The sequence below is a fragment of the Talpa europaea genome (assembly GCF_964194135.1).
Source record: "Talpa europaea genome assembly, chromosome: X".
Lineage (NCBI taxonomy): Eukaryota > Metazoa > Chordata > Mammalia > Eulipotyphla > Talpidae > Talpa > Talpa europaea.
This window is the reverse complement of record NC_140081.1, coordinates 58,206,888-58,225,069: the sequence shown is the minus strand read 5'-3', so window position 1 is coordinate 58,225,069 and position 18,182 is coordinate 58,206,888. Positions and strand designations below refer to the sequence as shown.

General features: G+C 35.3%; 1 protein-coding gene and 1 pseudogene across 3 annotated transcripts in view; one reads left to right on the top strand and one right to left on the bottom strand.

Annotated features, from left to right (window-relative positions):
- Window positions 1-18,182, bottom strand: part of DIAPH2 (diaphanous related formin 2) — a gene marked incomplete at both ends in the record, with an annotated part of 881,049 nt that overhangs the window by 737,696 nt on the left and 125,171 nt on the right. The window lies entirely within an intron of this gene.
- On the top strand, window positions 12,430-13,135 carry LOC311186950 (V-type proton ATPase subunit D-like; annotated as a pseudogene). The gene has a single exon. The product of its transcript is annotated as a V-type proton ATPase subunit D-like (transcript).

The window sequence follows — 18,182 nt, the reverse complement described above, 5'->3', positions numbered from 1 at the left end:
AAATCAAAATCAACAAAAAACTATGAACCAGAGACACCTTTTGGGGGGTGGGGGGGCGGGAGGGGAGGGACTGGGGTCAGAATGGGGGGTTGCAATTGTACGGGGAATATAAAAATAAAAATTATTATTAAAAATAAATAAATAAATAAATAAAAATAGATCTATCAAGGGATAACTGACAATAATCTTAAGGAAAATGGTAAAAATAAAAAAATACAGTAATCAAAGAATTTACATCAAAATTTCCACCTTTTCAAAATGAAATTTTTATCTGATTAGTAAAGTATTTAATATTGTGAGGAAAGGAAAAGTTTATTTTAGATATTTTAAATAACCATTTGCTAAAAGGATTAAATAAACATCCCACCTTTAAGAGAGATACTTAACAAGGGTAATGTCTTGCTAATATGCAACATAGGTTAGTTTTATATGGTACACTTTCAATCTAAACCTTTATATACATCATTAGGGAACTAAATCATTAGGGGATTAAATCATATGGCCTATGGACCCAACCGATTACCTATGTAAATCACTTGACATTTTCATAAATAGCTCATGAGATTTGTCTTTAGTGAAAATCAAAAACACTATTGAGGGAAAATCATCCTGACAAACATCTGTAGGAAAATTAAACTGGTGAATCTGTCCCTTATAACTACGCATGATGTTTTCACTGAATACATTATCTAAGACTGAACTTAATTGCTTGTTTTTTAAAGCTTATTGCCATGAGCATGGACAGTGGGACTTCTTCTAGTAATACAAAGAGCAGATGGGAAGATGTTACCAACTATCAGGCTTGTTTTGTTTTACTCTTCACATCTGTACTAAAGCATTTCAGCTGCAATAAGTTAATAATTTAAAGACATAGAATTTCCCCCATGTGTGCTCTTCAACTTTTAATGTCTGGTGCTCAGTTAAATTTCATCTGTTTGCAATTTTTTCCCTTACAAGACATTATTTTTAGCTTCTCATACTATTAACAAAATATAAAACCATCTTTCTAAATGATTACTCCCATTATATCCATTATGATTATAATCTCCCCAAATATAAGAACACCCAAATGTGGACAAAATAAATTATAATATTATGCCCTGTCTAAGGTTGAAATCCAGATGTCACTAGACTATCACTATGTGGATAAAAATGTGTGGAGATATTTATAAATCTATTTTCTTCTTTTCCCTTAGTCAAATCAGATATTCAATTTATAAAAGAAATAGTAGGTAAAAGAATTGTTGTGGATGACTAAACCTCTGCACTAACACAATGAATAAATATAAATTATATTTTCATCTTTCATTTTAAAAAAGGAATTTAAATAAGTTCGGAGGAAGACAAATACTGGATTGTGTCGCTTATATGTAAAATATACAGAAATCTAACAAAGGGTCAGATAAAGTCAAACTAAGAACTATCCCTAGAAAGTTGACTATAAAACTGATGTTAACAGAGGGGCATGGGAGAGAGGGGGAAAGAGCATTTTGGGGAAGAAGCACAATGGACTCCAGTGGTGGACTGTGGGTCATGGTGGTAGGTACAGTATGTTAATAACACCTGAGGCAGGGGAATCTATACTTCTACTATACAAACAATGGTGTAGATCAATGATAGAGGAAAAAAGATAATAATAATGATCAAATAATTTTAAATAATATTCCCTCTTCCTGACCTCAAATTTCATAAACAAGATATATAGTTTATTATTTCTATCACTGAAAACTACAATATAAACTCTGAGACTAAAGATATAAATCATCCAGTACCTAGTACCGTCTTCATTATCATTTTTTCCTTTTGTCTCATTCCAAAACAAAGACAAATTCACTGTTAGAAATTTGCAAAATATATTTAACATACAAGAAGGAAATAAAAATCATAATTTCTCATTGAGAGAGAACTATTTTTAGTATTTCTATAGCCATTTTTCCACATACAATATATTCCTAAAATGTAGCTCATACTGTATGTTGTATATACATTTAATATTCTGCTTTTATAATTTAATATATCATGAATAACTTTCATATAATTAACTATATAGATTGGTTTTAATTACATTAAATAATAAATCCCTTATTATTGGCATTTGTGTTCTTTCTAATTTTTCAAATACTGAAGTGAAAATCCATGTGCGGATATCTTTTTGATAAATCTGCTTCATTAGTAATTTTTTCTAGAAATGCAGTTCCTGGATGTCAGCATGTGCATTTTCATTGCTTGTGTTTCATTCTGCTAAATTACCTCTCAGAACAGTTGTATCATTTTATAAATCAACCCTCAATAAATGAAAGTACATGCTTCTTGGCACTCTCACCAATGAGATAATTATTTTAGGTCTTCTTTGTCTATTAAGGGGCATCACTTTTTTAATAGACATATCTTTTATTAGTAGTAAAGTTTATCATATGCACAACCATGCACACCCATACATGCACATACACATGCATATAAGCTAACACATACATACCATACACACTTGCAAGTCATATAAATTAATACTTTGTGAATATTGTATCATTACATTTACTCATATATTCCCTCATAATATTTACTTTTCTTGTTGCTGAATAAGAACACATATATAAAAGCATTAATCCATTATCAAAATGTTATAAAGTTGTTCCAAAGCAATCATTTGTCTTTATATAATGCATACTGTGTTCTTGATTTACAAAGGATCCTCAAGCATGTGCACAGTAACAAAACCAAACCTAAACAAACCCTGTAAATCTAACTATAGAATTAATGCTAGCAGAGGGGGAGGGCTTTGATAAAGATTAAAAGTAGGAGGGGGCCCAAAGGATTGTAATGGAGGACAATGTATGTCTTGGTGGTGGGTCTGGTGTGATAACAACATACATCTGAGGAGATGTGAATTTATCCCTCTGAATTATATATAGTGTTGTAAACCAATGTTACCTCAATTAAAAAAAACACAGAATATTTCTTTTATGCTTTTAGTTTTGCTTTCATTTTTATTAAAGCTATCCTCACTTCAGAAACAAGTAAACATTATCCTTATTTACTCCTAGTTTCTGGTTTTCTCATATACCTATCAATTCTGAAATTTATCCTTATATGTATGGGGTGAGATAGAGAAGCAATTTACATTTTCCCTTCATTAATTTGTCAGTCATTCCAGAAATTCTTTTCATTTCTCTGCTGACTTTAAATGTCTCCAAAATAATTTCTAAAATTAGGATACAATTATCTTGCTATAATTCTCCCTCTACCTATCAATAGTACACTTCATTCACAGAACTATACCAGTAGCAGTAGTTATGAAGTTATGAACACTGGTCACCTATATGATTAAAAATTCTACAATATTTCTTTAAGGGCATCAAAATCACACTTGAATTAACAAGATACCTTTCATTCAAACAATACCAGGGCATTACTTATATTAATTCAAGTCCCCTTTAATTCCATGTACAATCTAACAGAAAGCCAGTAGGTTCTTGGAAGTCAGGGATGAAAGGAAAGCCATATTCAGGAAGCCAAATCCAATATTCCTTTGTTTAAATGGTGTATCATTACAAAATAAGTATCTTGGAATCAGTGAAATAAATTTATAAAGCAGGGAAGCAGACTTTAAAGTGAATTTGATGGCTTCTTATGCTCAGGAGGTCAGATCACTGTTCATAAGATTTAACTGTATTTTACAATCTATATGTAATATAAGAAAGAGTAGTATAGAAGCTTTCAAAAAGTCAAGACAAAAAGCCACAACCTAGCAAGTATGGCTTTGATGTTTTAAAAGCAGTCCAAACAACGTATTGTTCAGGAAAACCTAAAGCACACATATAGAATTTTCCCTGTTGCGAGCTTTCTATGTGGGAGAATTATGCTACTATGTCTTATGTATATAAATGGATTATAGAGCTTTAGAAAAAAAAGTTCAATGCATCTTAAAAGTGTTTCCAAAGTGAAAATAAAACTTTTTTTAAGAGCTAAAAGACAGACCCAAGCCAGTATTAGTGACAACAAAATCCCAGTTTTAGATTCAGTCTCTCACTTTCAAATGCGATAAAAGCTACATAATAAAACCAAACAAATACTCCAGTCTTAAAGTTATGGGAAGGTAATCAACGCCAGATTTAAGATTGAAAAGTTGTACTTTGGCCAAAAGGTAATTTAAAAGAACAAAAAAAAATCATTATTTTAAAAGCTATTAGCATATTCTCTAGAGAATTTAATTCAAACTGTTTTCCATAACTTCAAAAATATTAAATGTTGACTCAATCACCTGAGAGATGAGGATATAATGATCATTAATCAAATATCCATCCTGGAAATCTAAAAGCTTTGTATTCCTCACCCAACATGCTGGCTCAAGGACTGCCACAACTTTCTCTGCGTACACACATGCAGGAACTAAGATGTTGAAGTCTAGACTAAAGCAAAAATCAAGGGTTCTGCTTATATTTAGATAGAAGGAAAAACAGTGAGGGACAAAATAAACAATTACAATGAAAGATTAGAACATGTGATTATCCATGTTCACTACCAAGTGAAGCCTAAATTATTATGTCTTCTTTATAACTTATAAGCATCCAGGAATTTCTTAGGGTTACTCAAGAAGAGGTTTTATTGTGAAGAGTAGTTTTTAGCATAGTTGATGTATATCAACAGCTTTACTTGATATGGCCCATACCTCACTCTATGATCGCTTCTCCTTCACTTGGCTCTCACATGACTTTGCATTCAAATTGACTATATTCCTTTTTTCCACCATGGAAAGTTCTTTCCAACATTAAGGGTTTTGCATTAATTGTTTCCTCAGCTTGGAAGAAACTTCCTCTTGATTTTCCCATGACTGGTTGTTCATATCATTCAGCTTTCAATCATTACAAATTGCTACTTTACAAAAGCCTTCTCTACCAAATGAAAGGAGTCTATCACTATCTCTATTTTAATCGTCTCCATATTTTATGATTGTCTTAATTTCTTACAGTTAATTATTTATTTACTTAGTCAATACTTTTCACAGCAGGCTCCATGAGGGCAAGGGGTTTAGTTTGTTTTGCTCACTGTCATATTACCAGAAGCTGTAATCCTGTTGACAATATAATAAGTGATACATAGATATTTTTAAATCAAATACATTTAACTGGTTTTATTTTCTCAAACCAATCATACATGAATGATCCTGATTAGTTCTGAGAACACAAAGGCTAGGTCCCAAATAGTATGTCCTCAACTTTCTTATTTGGAACATATATGTACCCCTCAAATAGTTTAGGACTAACTAGCTATATTTCTAATCAGTTTTCCCTGATCCATATTTTTCAATGCATTGAAGCTTGCCTCTGCCTCCAGATGTATCTGGCCTATTTGTCTCTCCTATTGCCACAGCAAATAAGCAGATGGTTCTTAATAGGGAAATAAAGCAACTTTTAGTACATGTAGGTTGAAGACACACTTACAGAAAGCATATCTAATAGGTGAAGGTCTGTCTCTGTAAAATGTCAGCTTCTAAAGACTTGTAGAGGTGACTATTTTTTCAAATGCTCAGATACCAACACAAAATGAAGACATACACACACAGGGGAACATGCTCTAATGAAAGTAAAAATGTGCTCAATGAGATAAGGAAGATTATACATGAACAAATTGAGAATGTCAATAAAGAGATAGAACGTATTAAAAAAAAGAATCAAACACTCCCCGGTGGCGCAGTGGTTGAGTGCTGGGTTGAGAAGCTGCCCGCAGCCTCTGCAGCGCCGGTTCAATCCCCGGCTGCTCCCCGGCCACCAGAGGAGGGTCCCACATGGCGCGCAGGCCTCTCCTGCTGCCCGCTGCTCCCCTCAGCAGTGTATTTTGGTCCTTCTGCCTGCTCTGCTCCCCGCTCTGGCTCTGGTGAATTCTCTCACCCTCCCGCGCTTCTGACTGTACCCAGTGCTTGTATAAATAAATAAATTAATTAATTATAAAAAAAAGAATCAAACAGAAATTTTGCACCTGAAGAATAAAAAAACTAAAAATTCATTAGAGGTGCAGTAACAGACTTGGCCAAGCAAAAGAAAAGATTCACTGAACTCAAGGAAAGCTTTCGACAAAGTACAACACCCATTTGTGATAAAAGCCCTTGAAATCCTCAGGATACAAGGAACATAACTCAACATCATACAGACCATATATGACAAGCCCATAGCCAGTATCATTCTCAATGGTAAAAAGTTGAAAGCATTTCTGTTAAGATCTGGAATAAGACAAGGATGCCCACTCTCACAACTACTTTTCAATATAATACTGAAAGTCCTAGACAGAGCAATAAGACAAGAGAAAAACATACAAAGAATCCAAATAGGGAAGGAAGAAGTAAAATTATCACTATTCACTGATGATATGATAATATACATAGAGAACTCCAAAAATGCCACAGAAAAACTAAGCAAACTAACCAATCAGTTTAGTAAAGTAGCAGGATACAAAATCAACACTCAAAAATCAGTACCCTTCCTATACACAAACAATAAATCTGAAGAAAAAGAAATCAAGAAAACCATCCTTTTATTATTGAAACAAAAAAAAATCAAATACTTGGGATTAAACCTAACAAAAGAGGTAAAGGACCTATACAAAGAAAACTATAAAACACTGTTAAAAAAATAGAAGAAGACACAAAGACATCCCCTCCACATGAATTAGAAGAATTGACATTATCAAAATGGCCATCCTACCAAAAGCAATTTACAGATTCAATGCTATTCCAATAAAAATTTCAATGACATTCTTCAAAGAAATAGAACAATTACTGATGAAATTCATATGGAATCACCAAAAACCCCGAATAGTCAAAGCTCTCCTGAAAAAAAAAGAAGAGAATGCAGGTAACACACTCCCAGACTTCAAACTTTACTAAAAAAGTCATAATAATCAAAACAGCATGGTATTGGAACAAGAACAGACACACGGACCAATGGAATCGAATAGAAAATCCAGAAATAAACCCACAGATTTATGGTCAACTAATCTTTGACAAAGGAGCAAAGAACATGCACTGGAGCAAAGAAAGTTTGTCCAATAAATGGTGCTGGGAAAACTGGGTCGCTACATGCGAAAGAATGAAGCTTGACTACTACCTCACACCATGCACAAAAACCAACTCAAAATGGATTAAAGAACTAGACATAAGACCTGAAACCATAAAATACACAGAAGGAAATATAGGCAAAACACTACATGGCATGCACCTCAAAGACATCTTTACAGACGCATCACCCAAAGCAGTGATAGTGAAGGCAAAGATAAACAGCTGGGACTACATCAAATTAAAGAGCTTCTGTACAGCAAAAGAGACAGTAACCAAAACAAAGAGACACTCCACCAATTGGGAGAAATTTTTTTCACAAACACTAATGATAAAGGACTGATGACACAAATCTACAAAGAGCTGATGAGACTCAACAAAAACAAAGTAAATAATCCAGTCAAAAAATGGACAAAAGAGCTAAAAAGAAACTTCTCCAAAGAGGAAACGCAAATGGACAATAGGCATATGAAAAAATGTTCAACCTCACTCATAATCAGGGAAATGCAAATCAAAACTACAATGAGATACCATCTTACACCAGTGAGAATGGCACATATTAAAAAAAACTAGCAACAACAAATGTTGGCGAGGATGTGGAGAAAAAGGAACTTTCCTGAATGCTGGTGGGAGTGCAAACTGGTCTAACCCCGATGGAAAGCTGTGTGAGATTCCTCAATCTGCAAAAGATAGAGCTTCCATATAATCCAGCAGTTCCACTCCTAGGTATTTACCCAAAGGACACAGAAACTTTAATTCAAAAGGGCACCTTCTGTCCAAAAATAGATGACTGGATCAAGAAGATGTGGTACATATACACCATGAAATATTACTCAGCAATCAAAAAAAGATAAACTTATGCAATTTGCAGCAACAAGGATGGAGCTGAAAGGGATCATGCTCAGTGAAGTAAGCCAGAAAGAAAAAGAAAAATACCGGATGGTCTCACTCATAGCAGGAATTTAGAAAACCTAAAAAAGGGACCAGGAAAAAGATTAATTGTAATAAAAATCAAAATCACCAAGCAACTATAAACCACAGACACACTATGGGGGTGGGGAGAAGGGACTAGGATCAAAACAAGAGTGGTGGGAATTTTATGGGGACAACAGCCAAGATGAAAATGCATACTTTGGGGCCTCCCCGTTGGCGCAGCGGTTGAGCGCTGGGTTGCGAGGCTGCCAGCGGCCTCTGCGGTGTGCCGGTTCTATCCCCGGCTGCTCCCAGGCCACAAGAGGAGGGTCCCATATGGCGCGCAGACCTCTCCTGCTGCCCGCTGCTCCCCTCAGCAGTGTACTTCAGTCCTTCTGCCTGCTCTGCTCCCCACTGTGGCTCTGGTGAATCCTCTCACCATCCTGCGCTTCTGACTGTACCCAGTGCATGTATAAACAAACAAACAAATAAATAAATAAATAATACATGCCTCTTTAAAAAAAATTTAAAAAAAGAAAATGCATACATTGTGCAAAAATGAAAAATGATGTAAAAATACATAAAATAAAATTTAAATAAATAAATAAAGTGGAAAAAACCTCATTTAACATTTCCTGAAAGAGCAAAATAAAACAAACAAAAAAAAAGAATTAAAGTAAAGAAAGTCAAAGAGATCTGTCAAAAAGATTGATACATGTATTATGGGAGTCCCTAGGGTGGGGATAGGAATAGAAACTTATGGCCCAAACTTTCTAAATCTGGAGAAGTAGACATCAAGATTTAAGAAGCCCAGCAGTTTTTCTGTTGTATGAACCTCAATAAATCTACATTAATATACATTATAATCAAACTGTCAAAAGTCAATGAAAAAGAGGAAAATCAACAAGAAAAAAATAAAGCAACTTCCTAAGTACAAATGAACAAAACTGGAGGCCTCATAATTGCTGATTTAAAAATTTATTATAAGACTACACCAATCAGAACAGTATAGTAGTGGCATAAAAAGAGACACAGACCAATGGAACAGAAAAGAAAGCCACAATAAACCCACAGCTATACAATCAACTGATTGTTGATAAGGGTGCCAAGAATATACAATGGGGAAAAATAATATCTTCAACAATTAATACTGAGATAACTGAATATCCACATGAAAATAATGGCATTGGATTGACATATCTAACACTAAATACAAAAATCAACTCAAAATGGCTTAAGACTTAAATATAAGACCTAAAATTGCAAAACTGGTAAAACAAATCTTAGGAGAAAAGCTTAATGACTTTGTTCTGGGCAATGATTTGTTGAATGTGACATCAAAACACACAGGCAGCCAAAGCAAATATAAATAAGTGGGATTACATCAAAGTAAAAACTTTCTGCACAGCACAAGGAACAATCAGCAAAGTGAAAAGGCAATCTAGAGTATGAAAGAAAATATCTGTAAATGATATAGTAAAGGGTTAATATCCAAAACATATAAGGAACTAAGGAACTCCTACAACTCAATTTTAACAACAGCAAAAAAAATACCCTGACTGAAAAATGGGCAAATGGACTTGGATAGACATTTTTCCAAAGAAGATACAGAAATGTTCAATAGGCATACTCTCCCTAATGGGAGAGGCCACAAAGATAATGTGACTTCTGGTTGACCTGCTAGCTGGATGTAGACAACTGGAGGCTTCTCAATAGCTCCCCTTGGAATGTACATTCTGTTAGCATTCCCTACTCCCAGAAGCTACAGCAAGGACAGTGCATTGAGATTCTAATGTGGTAATGAGATTATCTGGATGGTATATATGACTGAACCTAGTTAAAGCCTCTACATAAACTTTTAAGATTTAGATGGTGAGTACAAAAAAAAAAATCTATCTTGTAGCCACTCAAGATGATCATAGTAAGATCCTTTGCTCATTGAAATTCCCACCTACCAATTTGGAATGATCTGCCTCTTTCTTGAATTTCTCCTTGCCCTCTAGGAATGGAGGGCTGTTTCATATTACACTGAGAAAGCTCTTGAAATTATGGCCCAAAAGAAGCTCAGCATCAATTATCAGGGAAATTCAAATCAAAACCATACTGAAATATCCCTTCATGTCTGTTAGAATGGCCTTTATTTAAAATACACCAACATAGAAAATAACAATTATTGGCAAGGGTGCAGAGAAATTGGAACCTTTGAAGACTAAGGATGGGGATGTAAAAATGATGCAGTCACTGTGGAAAACAGCATGGAGATTCCTCAAGTAATTAAAAGTAGAACTAAAATATAATCTTACAATTCCATTTCTGGATATATATTCAAAAGGATTGAAATTGGGATTTTGAAGAGATATCTGCACTCTCATCTTCACTACAGTATTATTCACAATAGCTGAAAGTTGAAAATAACCTGAATGGCCACCAATAACTGGGTAAAGAAAATGTTACAAATATATATAATACATATATATACACAAAAAATGAAATATCATTCCATAAAAAGAAGGAAAGTGATAGCCATAAAAAGAAGAAATTCCTGCCATATGCTATAACATGAAGAATTTTAAGGATATTATGCTAAGAATCAAGTCAGTACCAGAAGGACATATACTGCATGATTACACATGTATGAGTCATTTAAAGTAGTCAAACTCATCAAAGAATAAAGTAGAATTTTGGATGCTAAGGGCTGAAAGGAAAGTGAAATGGGGAGTTTGCTCTTTAATGGGTATAAAATTTCCTTTATGTAAGACAAAAAGTTCTAGCTATCTGCTACATAATATTTGCTTACAGCTAACAATATTATGCCATGAACTTAAAATTTATTAGGATGGTAGATCTCATGTCAAATATTTTTTTACCATAAAAAATTTTTTTGGAGAAAACCCTAAAATGGAGCTAGTCTCTGCAAACACATTGATTCATTCCCACTTTGAAATAGGAAGTTTACTTTTTTGGAATAAGCATCCTCTTCCAATTACTAGAGAGAAAAGAGACATCATATTTAATTCTCCAGAAAAGGTGGAATTGAGAGGAGAGTTTGAGACAAAGAGAGAGGGAGAGAGAAAGGGAATTGTTTACATCAAATAATTAAATGGACCAGCATGCAAAATCATCATGTAATATCAGGAAATACTTGCAATTTGGTGTCCAACAATATAATAATTTACCATTACCTATACCAATCAATAAATTATGCACAATTAATTAACAACATTGTTACCAAGTATATCTCAAAACACTTTAGAAAACATAAATACATGGTACTGTTCAAGGTAGTATAAGAAATTACCTTTGAGTGGAGAAAGGAGGATAGAGATTAAGATGCCTGATACATAATTAAAAACAATCATCAATAAAAGAATGTAAGAGAAAATGGTGAGCTACAGTTAAATGGTGATATACTTAAAAAGTCATAAAACTCTAGACTAATCTTACAGTATAATGACAATGATAATTTTTGATGTTATCTGGATTTCCATTTAAAGGCTTTTCCCCTCCCAATATGGTATCTCAAATATATTTCTACACATGTTTCTGACAGCGTAGTAGTTGAAAAACATCTACACTATTTGTTGCTGTGCCAGCCTTCTTTTGTTGAATAAATGACTTAATAAAAATGTTTAGAGTAGGAAACCATTCATGTTGAAAATGTAAAATGTCTTCTTTAATGGACAATTAAGCATTACCACATCTATGTGAAGTGCATACATTTTTTTTAAATGTAAACTGTTAAGCAAGATTTAAACCAGCCTTGCGGATATATTCAAAATGGGAGGTAGGATGAGGAAAGAATGCACAAAATATATATTTTTTCTGCCTACTAGAAAACCTCTTGCCAAAGTAACCTTAGAATTACAATTACTCTCTAGTGTGATACAGGCACTGGTGCAATTGATGACATTAGTAAATTTTATAATAGTATTTACTTATTACATATCTGTAGGGTAAGGAAAAAATGTCAGCTTCTCTGCCCTCCCGCCATCAGTATAGATGATGGATCCTTGTCCTGAATGCATGCCTGATGGCGGGCACCTGGAATAGGGTGTGGGCATAGGTAGATGGGATTCACCTGGGCTGAGACTGGGCTTTTAAGGGCGGCATCTCAGGGATGCCAGCAGAAGCCAAAAAAGAAGCCGAGAGAGAGATCACCGGAGAGCCCAGATAGAGTGAAGATTTACTGGGGGCTAGGAGGCCTGCCAGCCTGCTTTGTACCAGGTAAATCCCAATAAAAGACCTGCAAAAACCACTGAGGACTCTGAATCCTCCTTTACCCAGTCTGCATGGGATCAGAAAACCTGCACCCTGTCCCTTCCTGCCCTTACAATATCTATACCTCATTTCAGTTCACAATGTTGGGTGGATTTAGTCTGTCAAGTATTTATTAAATCAGCATCATTATGAAGATATAAGAGAATAGAAAGAACAGTACCTTTATTAAAATATGACGGAACTAGAGAGGAAAACAGTGTGCCTGGGGTTGTTGCAGCCTGACTGCCTGGCCAGAGACCCAAGCATAACAACCATTGTAAGAATGTCGAGCAAAGACCAAATTGGAATCTTTCCCTCAAAAATGGCACAGACCATCCATGAAGTCTCAATTAAAAGGACAGAACAAAACCTCCTGAACAAAAGTTCTGATGCCTAATGAGGCTAAAGAATACAATAGAGACTAAAGCATTGATGGGTGAAGTGATGAGAGAAGCTACCATTTTGTTCATTGAGGCCAAGTTGATAGCAGGGGATTTTAGCACCACAGTTATCCAAAATGTAAATATAGCCCAAGTGAAGATTCCAGCAAAGAAAGATAATGCAGCAGGTGTCACTTTACCAGTGTTTCAACATTACCATGAAGGAACTAGTAGTTATAAATGACAGGTTTAGGCAGATGTGGAGACCAGTTGGCTAAATTAAAAAGGAATTATGCCAAAGCAGTGATTTGGAGGGTGAGTACAAAAAAAATTTATCTTGTAGCCAAAATAGAGGAATTAACTTCAGTGCAGACCTCCTTTGCTACTCTGGATGAAGCTATTAACATAATCAATAGGCATGTAAATGCTATTCAACATGTCATCATTCCCCAGATTGAATGTACCCTTCCTTATATCATCACAGCTGGATGAGAAAAAAACAAGAAGAGTTCTACAGGTTAAAGAAATACAGGAGAAGTAACAGGTCCTTAAGGAAAAAGATGAGAAAGATTTGGAGCAGGGCAGCTGGAGCCTATACCAAATTAGCAGGTATACCAGATTAGCAGCCCGCTAATCTGATTGAAAGGAAGGATAAGGACGTCCCTAGAGGTGCAAGGGATTAAGTCTCAGCACTGTGAAGCTATCCTCAACCACTGCAGCAGAGTTAGATTCCCGGCCAGGGAGCTAACCCACATGATACAGCAGACCTCTCTTGTCTCACCCTCTGCTCCCTCCAACAGTGTATTTCAGTATATCTGCCTGTTCTGCTCCCCACTCTGGCTCTGGTGAATTATCTCACCTCTCGCACCTCTGGCCTATACCCCAGTTCTTGTATGTATAAATAAATAAAAATAAATCTTAAAAAAATAAAAACAGGATCTTCTGTTTGAATTACCTTTCCTGCTCTCATTCTTTCTGACACTAACAGGGCAACATTTAAATTCATGGTATATAAATTGGGTATGTGTGGCTATTTTTTTGGCCTAAGAATTTCACTGGTTGGAAAATTTCCCTGGATGTTCTTTTATGGGGATTACCTTTGTGGGATCATATTTCAGCAATCATTTATCACAAATAAGATTTGTAGAAACATCCCAGGAACTTGCTGAAGAATCTCAATTTACTCTGCAGAAGTGTCACGCTATTCCATTTTCATTTGTTTTTCAAGTGATCTGCTTACCAAGCATACAATGAAATACCCCATAAGAAACAGCAGTGGTTTTCACACCAGCATATGTACACCAAGTATTGTTGGAGCACGCTTTGTTCCTGCTCACTCACAGACTTTTGTGCTGCTATCTTGAAATTGGTGCAACTATCTGTGTGTTAAAGCAGTACTTTTCAAGATTTATGAAAACCTTATTTTTCCTTGCATGACAGTACTCTGTCATTGGAGTAGTTCAAATAATTTAGATATTATATAGTATAAACAGTAAATTGATTTAAAAATTTTAGAAAATAGTATCTAGGAACTAGAATGATATTATATAATCAAAGGGTAATAAAACTAAAGCTTCCCAATAAGAGTGGGCCAAACAATACACAATTTTCCAGTTGTTTTTGAGATATAATTAGTTATTTTTAATTTATATGAAAAATGAATTATACAAAAGGGAGCACTTTTTTTTTAAAACATTTATTTATTTATGCATACAAGAGCTGGATTGTAGGCCAGAGATGCGAGGGGTGAGAGGATTCACCAGAGCCAGAGTGGGGAAAGGAAGAGGCAGACTGACTGAAATACACTGCTGAGGGGAGCAGCAGATGAGACAGGAGATGTCTGCCTCCCCATATGAGTTGCTCCCTAGACAGCTGGGGATCTAACTCATGCTGCCAAGGCTGCGGATTGCTTCATAGTGTGGTGCTTTAACCCCTTGCGCCACCAGGGAGGCCCCAGGAGCACATTTTTTTAAGGTCCACAGAAGATATTTTTTTTGCTTTTGCTTTTCTACAAAATCAAAGCTCATTTGTGGTGGACAGTAGATACAGTAGCACCTTTTTCCCCAATTTGAGTTTCATGGACCAGATTCCCTCTAAGTGTCCATTCTGCACTAATATACTCCTCAGCAGGAAAGCCTATAATTCATAAAACCTTTAGCACCATATCAAGTTTTATGAATTTCTGGCATTCTTTTTTCCTCTGCCTAGCAGACCTAACTAGAAGTCTAGTTAGGTCATATTTCTTAGCTCAGACACTGTTTCTAAGTACCAGTTCTAGACTATTAATGATTCCTCCTCAACACTGAAACCTGTACATCTGAACCAGTGACATTTACATATATATTTATTGACATGGTTGCCTCAACAATGCGCCCAGGATGTTTATACCTCTCCTTCCTTGTTTCCAAAAGTGAAAAATATGTAAGTGGCTAGTCAAAATACAAATGTGTTTGATGACAAGGTGCCATATTCAATTTAACAGAAATCAGAAGCCAGGAAACTAAGCAAAAGTACATTGAATCATATACCTATAAAATGTAATTTCCAATCTTTAATTTTTCCAATTACAAACCCTGCATGTTCTCATTTGAGCATCAGTGATATGATGCCATATTAGAAAACTGAGGATTCATTTGTAAAATTACATAAAAGAAAAAGGAAAATTCCCCAAATAGGTTATAGAATTATGAATGAGATGGAAATTCATGATACAACTATTAGGTTTGTGTATACAACAAATGCCAAGCAGCCTGTAAAACCATACCTGTATTTATTCCAGTGATACTTAGCAGCAACATAACAAACTGAGAGCTCTCTAATCAAATTTTACTTGCCAGGTTCTCTAGGTTTTTCAATTATAGTGATGGTGAATGATGGGGAAAGTCAGCAACCAGGGCAGATGCTACAAAATTGAAATAGGTAATTTCCTATACTGTGATTTGAGTACTTTCACCTTTAACTAGCAAAAAATACACAGCATTACTCCATTAAATAGATAGTATCAAAAGAAATATTTCCAAACATACATTGCTACAATGGCTACAAATAACCTAGGATCCAGTAAACCTTCTTAGATTATTCTTATTTGATCTTCAGACTAGAAAAACTGTACTCAAAAGAATTAGCTTCTGGGCATGAAAAGATACGATATTTCCAATCTAAGTCAATTTGATCAGGTGTGCAAACAATATAGTGAAATACTGCATCCTGAGTGACTGGAAGCCTGGGACCCCAGTGAAAGCACTGAGAATAAAACAAAAGTCAAGGCAGAAAACCTTCCTAGAGTGGACTAAGTTTTACCCTAGTGTCATTCCCCTATATTATAAAAAGCAGAAAATATTAATTAACAAGTCTTTCTTTACTTTGTGTCTACTAAATTATTGAGGCACTGAATCCTTTCGCTAATAAAGTGAGAAATAAATAAAAACCTACCAAGTAAGCACCATACTAGATATGCCCTTGTTCCGTGGTTCACTCCCTTCGTTGTTTCTTTCTTTACTCAAATATTACAAGGCCAAACTGATCATCCTTTTAAAATGTGAAATACTGAGCCTCCCTGGTGGCGCAGGCAGTTGAGCGCCCCACTATGAAGGTATCCGCAGCCCCTGCGGCATGAGTTCGATTCCTGGCTGGCCAGGGAGATACCCACATGGCCGAGCAGACCTCTCCTGCCTTGCCCGCTGCTCCCCTCAGCAGTGTTTTCAGTCCATCTGCCTGTTCTGCTAACTGCTCTGTCTCTGGTGAGTCCTCTCTTCCTCCTGCGCCTCTGGCCTGTACCCCCAGTTCTTGTATAAATAAATAAATCTTAAAAATAAAGTGTAATATTAACCCACAGTACTCTCTACCCTGTTCTATTTCATTCTTTTTCACCTTACCACTGACAGCTGGAGTTTTCTCTCTCTTTCTCTGTCCACCCATCTATGCATGTATATGGATGTGTATGCATATGGACATATGGATGTGTATGTTTTCTCTGTATACTCAGTATAATGTAAGTTGCAAGAGCAATGCTTGAAACATAGAAAGCAACCAGGTTATCATCAGGTTATCCAGGACTGGAGTAACTTTTAGTGTAGCCCTACATCTTAGCACTATGTCAGGTTTATCAAAGAATTTCAGTGACTCTTCTCATTCCCTATCAGAATTAAGGATTAAGGACTTCCACTTTTGGAAATGACAATGATAGATTATAGGCTTTTCTCAAAAGTTTTATCCTAACTCCATTTAGATTCAGAGGATATTAGTGCCTCTAATACTTTTCCTTACTACCCAGAAGCAATTTCTTTTTTTAAGATGATAGTTATCACATCTTTATGCTAAATAAATTGGTTTTAAAATTTAGCATATATTTATAATTTTACTTTTAGACACTAAGAAGAAATAAACTATGATCATTGTTCAATTAGAATTACCTAGCACTACTTTTGAACTATTTTCCAAAATTAACTTGCCTAGATTTCACAAATTATGACACTATAAACTTATTTATATTTTGTGAATGAATACTAAGACTAGCAATAATTCATAGGATCTGTTATACAGGTAGAATTATCTTTCCTAATTTGAATATTATAAAATGTAACACTTCTCCTTTTCCTCTCATTTAACCTGTAAGAGAATTTTTTTTATTTCTTGCTACTTATCAAAGTGTAATAAAACATTTCTTTCTAGGCCTCCTTGGTGGCAGAAGGGGTGAAGTCTCAGCACTATGAGGCTATCTGCAGCCACTGCAGCATGGATTCAATCCCCGGCCAGGGAGGTGACCCACATGGCACACAGATCTGTCCAGTCTTGCCTGCTGCTCCATTCCGCAGTGTATTTCAGTAGATCCACCTGTTCTGTTCCCCACTCTGTCTCTGGGGTATCCTCTCATGCCCCCCTCCCCCCACACCCTGGCCTGCACCCCAGCTCTTGTATGCAAAAATAAATAAATCTCAAAAAAAAAAAAACAACCCACTTCTTTCTACTGTCTATATTTGCTAGCTGTGATGGGGAAATTTTGGCTCTTTGGGTAAATAGAAAGAAGAGAGAATAAAAATGATTATTGAGTTTTACTGTAGACATTTAAATTTGAGAAAATGAGAAAAAATATGTTATCTTCTAAGGATCTGTAAATATAAAACCAGAGGGCAGGTGGAATTTCTGGATAAATGATATAAATTTTGGAGCACTCCCATAAACCTGGGAATATGAACTCATCATGGAAGGCAAACTTTTATAGGAGGACAAAGAAACTTGAACAAAAATTTAGGAATTAGGCAAAATTATTGGGACAGGAAGATGAGAAGCCAGGAAATAGTAGCAAGATACAGATGTATAGAAAACACAGGCAATTCAGGAAAGTATGATTGGTAAGGGGTATCAAATGTCAAAAAGAGTTTGAAGATGACAACTGAGAATAGGACTTTGGATTTGAACTCAGATAAAAGTTATTGATAAGTTTTTTTTTAAAAAGCTTTTATTAAAATACAGGTACAGAAATTATGTTAACTAGCATTTACGGGTTTTTTTCCTCTATTATAGCTACGCCAATGCTATTATTAGCCATCTGCTGAAACTAAAGTCAGTTCATTACATAAATAACATAA